This window comes from Pinus tabuliformis, chromosome 6 (assembly GCF_031772625.1).
Source record: "Pinus tabuliformis cultivar Carrire ecotype Pingquan chromosome 6, CPIR1, whole genome shotgun sequence".
NCBI classification, from domain to species: Eukaryota; Viridiplantae; Streptophyta; class Pinopsida; order Pinales; family Pinaceae; genus Pinus; species Pinus tabuliformis.
Genome location: NC_142292.1, coordinates 1,872,307,125 through 1,872,312,766, shown reverse-complemented (window position 1 = coordinate 1,872,312,766; position 5,642 = coordinate 1,872,307,125). Strand labels below are relative to the sequence as shown.

The 5,642-nt window shown below is 37.6% G+C and overlaps 1 pseudogene across 1 annotated transcript; it reads left to right on the top strand.

Moving 5' to 3' along the window:
- Window positions 1–1,587: 1,587 nt before the first annotated feature.
- Window positions 1,588–3,496, top strand: LOC149266620 (ran-binding protein 1 homolog c pseudogene; annotated as a pseudogene). Its single transcript, XR_016255180.1, has 3 exons — window positions 1,588–1,919; window positions 3,043–3,194; window positions 3,354–3,496. The product of XR_016255180.1 is annotated as a ran-binding protein 1 homolog c pseudogene (transcript).
- The last annotated feature ends 2,146 nt before the right edge of the window (window positions 3,497–5,642 follow it).

Genomic DNA, 5,642 nt, shown 5'->3' with positions numbered 1-5,642 from the left:
AAGACATTGTATTTGAGGCTAATTGAAAGCTGAATGTAGACTCACTTGAAATTTATAGTAAGCTAGTTGATAACTAATTGAAAATTTGACTTAAAGCTGATCCATATTAGTATATGGGCATCGAATGAGAACTTTGAACTGGGTTGCCAACTAATTCATCATAATATATGTAACCTGTCTCCAGACAAATAATTCTTTTTTAGAGAGAATCTACAGTTGTATTTAGCTCCCTATGGATGTGATGGAAATTGATTTCCTAGAAGTGGTTCTTTAACTCCACAATTTTGCTTTTCCAGGAGGATAAACTTATAACTTCCAACTATGCTTTACTGTCATTTTTTTTTGGCTCCATTACAATATTTGTATGTCAACAACATGGCACACTACAACCAAGAAGATGAACAATTACATCATTAAGAGTTACAAAACCATCTTGCCATCGAATAACCAACATTAATTAAACAACCATTCAACAACATAATAGCAATTACACTATATATATATATATAGATCACATTACACGTATAAATACCGCATTTCAATAGATGTTAGATGAATTGCGCTAGTCCCAAAGTTTTGCTTTGACTTGAAATTAAACTCTTCTTCACTTTGTGATTTTTGTGTTATCCACTAGCATAGACCCATCTTAAATATAGATATAATATGAGCGGAGAGGGATCCAATTTCTTCATTGGCAATTATTTTTTATGAGCAAACATTATTTAAATGTTTTGTATTTTTTTTTTTTTTTTTTTTTTTAAATTTTATTTTGGCCGACACTAGCAAAATTTCAACTTTGATGATGGACAAACATCGCTGTAACCATACTAGGCTGTAGAGTGAACTTGGCATATTCATATTATTTTCATCCTCAACATTGAGGATTGTGTAAAGCTCAGTGGAAGATGCCCCTTGGAAAGATGGACAAACATGGCCGTAACCATACTAGGCTGTAGAGTGAGCTTGGCATATTCATATTATTTTCATCCTCAACATCGAGGATTGTGTAAAGCTCAGTGGAAGATGCCCCTTAGAATAGTTTTGATGCCCCCAAAATGACTTCCATTCTCAACCCCTCCCCATGACATTTGAACTTAAGACCTCGTAACAACTAAACCCCATACAAACCAACTACCCTACAACTTATCATGGATCAACCACAACAATACTTATTATAATAATTTAAAACCAATATTTCTAATTACTTTTCCATATTTATCTCATTTACAAACCCCTCAACCCCATCCCATTATTATTACAATAAACACAATAATATATCACCGAGGAAAGAGTTCAAAATTGCGAAAACAAAAAACGCACAACAACCTCTGGTCCCAACATGACAACATGAATGAAGTAGGCCTCTCAGGTTGGAGATGATTTAGGGGTTATTCCATGGCCTTCTCTCCCTTTGAAACCCCCCAACCATCCCTGTAATAATTTATTATATTATCTTTAACGATGCTACTTTTACTCTCAATCTTTAACAGCTACCGGCCTTCCCTCTTCAAAACCCTTATATAGAGTGTTTTCTCTCCATCGACCTCAAAAACCCTTATATAGAGAGTTTTCTCTCCGTCGACCTCTTTGCCCTTTGCCTTCGAAGCATTTTTGCACAGTTAAATCCTTTGTCCAAAATCCTTGGGGTTTCGCATTCGTGTCTGATATTGGGCGAGTTTCTGGCATATTTTGGATCCATCGATTTCATTCGAGCCCTCCTTCTGTGCACTATCTGGTATTGGGATGGCTGGAACTCAGGAGGATCCTGTTCTTACACGGGCAGTAGATGACGATTCGAGAGAGAACGAGGATGATGCCGGAAAGGAAGAGGACATTGGAGCTCAGGTTGCACCCATTGTTAAGCTTGAGGAGGTTACTGTCACCACGGGCGAAGAAGAGGAGGATGTCCTTCTTGACATGTAAATTTCTTAATCCATGGCTATTTCATGATTTTGTTTTCTCAGTTGAAAGTTGTTTTCATGGCCTCTTCGGTGGCCCTTTTCCTGTGCACATAAATGGGACCTTGACTATAAGGAAGATGCATTTGGGCAGTTATTTACTTCTAATTTTTCTCCTTTTTAGTAAGATCTGTTTTTATCGGGTTCTTGATGTTTTGTTCGCCTGTTAATGATGATCGGATTTGTCATTTCAACGGGGTGCTGAAGAAACTCTATGGTAGATGCATTTAGCGGGCTATGGTTTGTTTTATCGGGTAATTAGGGTTTTGCTTTTCTGTGTATTTTGTGAGTTTCTTGTTGTTTTGATGTCCCATTGATATTTTTATCAGCATTTTTTGATCTCATTATGGTCTGTAATAATTGTTTTCCTATGTTGATAGGCTGCCGATGAAGATTTTTTCGGGGATGCATTTGATGGTTTATTTGTTATCATTGGGGGTTTTGTATTTTGACGAGTCTTTTTATATTTTGTTGAACTATAGGCCATCCTTTTTTCAATGTCTTTGAAGAATCTATGATGGTTTCTCTGTTATTCTGGTTTAGTGGGGGGTGTGATGGTCATTTGTTATTGTTAAGCATACGGGGTTTCGTATTTTTTGGTTTTTGGATTAGCCATTGAATACTGAATTGGGCCTATTTGATAATCTGTCTTTTGGTTATTGGCATTAGGGTGATTTGTCTTTTTATGTTGTGAGGTGGTATGATTCAGGCATATGTCTGTTTTGGTCTTCTGTCAACTGTTTTCGTTGACTTTCTATGATGTTTTGAACAGGCTGTTGATCATTTCTGTACTTTATGGGGATGTATGGGATGAGCATTCTTTTGTTATTAAATAGTTGATGATTTGTATTCTTACATGTTTGATGTTATTATTGAGCTTTTTTGTGGGATCCTTTTCGGTAATGTTAAGGAATATCTCCTGTGTTTTTAATAGGTCGTTGGTAATTTATCTTTGAATGCATTTGATATGGTGGGATATTGCGGACGTTACTTCTAATGGATGCCATGGGCTCTTAAAATGATCCTAATGCAGTTTCATTGTTTATTAATATTCCCATTCTTTTTTATATGTTTGACCCTGCAGGAAGGCGAAGCTGTACAGGTTTGACAAGGATGGGAATCAATGGAAGGAGCGTGGTGTAGGAACAGTAAAGTTTCTTAAGCACAAGGATACTACAAAGGTTCGGCTGGTCATGAGGCAATCCAAGACATTGAAAATATGTGCAAACCATTTAAGTATGTAAATTTGTTTGTTTTTTTTTTTTGTGTAATTTCCCCCCTGAGATTGTAATAGCTTATCTTACGTCCAAGTTTTAAGAGGCTTTCTATGCCGAGAATTTGTGTTGATCCTTATTATCTGGATTATATTGTTTTTTTTTTTTTTTTGCCTTGCAGTTCATTCCCCAATGTCACTTCAGGAGCACGCAGGTAGTGATAAGACTTGGGTCTGGCATGCAACTGATTTCTCAGATGGGGAACTGAAGGAAGAACTCTTCTGCATTCGTCTTGGCTCTGCAGATAGTGAGCATTGTTCTTAGACTCTTCTAATCCTTGTTATGATCTTTTCTTTCTGTCTTGTATTTTTCTTTGATAAAATCAATGTTTGAGTACCTATATTCTTGGATCATTTCATTGAAGGGTTGATTTTGCATATGTTCTTAGGATGCTTTTGTGTAGATTATAGTGGGTTGGTAAGGGATCCCCCTCCCCAAACACCCTATCAGCATAGTTAAGACTTGAGTTTAGGGTGGCTTTACTTATCTCTGGTAATAGCAAATGATACGGAGGATTGTGCATAACCCACCCCCTTTTTGATTCCAATAAGCAGAGGTGGTCACTATGGTAATCCAATTTCAATTTGTAGTTAGAAAATGGGGTCACAACTTTCCATATTTTTTGTTTTGTTTTGTCTTTTTACATCAAACAATAGTATATTTATTAGAACCATAGTCAACTAAACAAACAGGAAACAATTTATTTGACAGGTGGAAGAAGTGATAGGCTTAGAGCAATTGAATTGTAGGCCATGCTTCTTGACAAATTGATGAACAGATGTCTCCTTACTTGAGATTTAGGTTGGCACCATGGCACCATCCTGTCCATCATTATACACTAATCTTGTCATTATCTTCTTCACTGTGAATGACTGGCCTGTTCCCTGCAAATAGATCTGGGCATAGAGGAGCCAATCCAAGAACAGTAATCTCTAGCACAAGACAATATTAATGATCTAAATACCTAATCCTGAAGCTTGAGTTTGATTTTTCTCTACTGGTTCTGAATCACTGATTGAGAATCTCCCACTCGTCATTATCAAACCTTCTCCTTCATCATTGGCATCAGCTGCACTGCTGAGGTACTTTGGTTGGTTGTCATTGGACTTGAGAGCTTGAAGTTTCAAATGATTATAGTAACAGACAGCCAGAAAAGCCAGTCCACACCCACTCAAGTTTATGACTGTAACCTTTTCATTTATTACAGACAAAGATTATGTTATGAGCAGCCAGTCCTTGACAAGACCAGCAACATTCATAGTCAAGGCTGAAGTCTTTCCTATCAGAAGAAACACTGCAAGATTAAGAGCCAAGGCACAAGCAGAAATGTCATGTAATCCAAATCAAAGGAAGAGACCCTGATTATCAGAAATGGGTATTCTACTAAGGCCCAGGGGGTGCTGAGAAAAACAAGGCAACAAGGAGCAACAAAGATGTGATGGGATTCAACTTAATCCCTTTTGATGTTCGTGGAATTTGTATGAGAACCAATTGGGTAGTCTCACATGCAACTGCACTTAACTGGAGAATCACCTCCCATGCATTCATCTTGGCCTCCCCATAAGCTGAAATAGTAACTCCAATGGATATGGCCAACATATTGGCCTCGGGCTCACCATTATAAGCTTCTTTCTTCAGGGAAACCACAATCAAATACACAGCAATGGGAATTAGAGCTTTCAGCATTTGAAATAATGATACTGAGAGGAAAACATAGGCAGAATTTGAAAACTAGAGACCCAAAGAATACACTTATCAATACTATGGGTTCAACGAGCTTAAAGACTCTTACAATAGCAACAACCAGTGTTGAGTAGAAACCCATGTGAATCATGGTGGGACTGATCACACTAAAGTTGTCAAGCAATGGCAACTCCAATGGATATCGCTAACATATTGGCCATGGCCTCACCTTTATAAGATTCTTTCTTCAGGGGAACTGCAATCAAATGCATATCAAATGGGCACAAGAGCTTTCAACATTTGAAATATCGATACTTTGAGAGACATGCACCAAGGGCTGCATCATTTAGGATTTGTACTCAGTTTAGGTGTCATATTCAAGGGGAAGTTGTTATGCTTTCCACCACTTCATAGATTGTTAGAGTGATGAAACAAAAGATGCTCCCTCTTGAGGCTAGATTATGTCATTCATATCAGTTGTGTTGTTGATGTCCTAGCTCAGCCAGGTCTTGCCAAAACTCTGTTGAGGTTCAAAATTTATTATAAACTGAAATGTCTTCACACGAATTGACCTCATAAAATGCCATAATCACAAGATATGCCATACATGGCTGTGATTATGGCTCGCAAGACCCTTAGACTTTGAGCAATGAGGCTCGCAACATCACTTATGATTATGCACTCTACAATTCTGTGACCAGCTGAATGTCAAGCAATTGAACCGCGA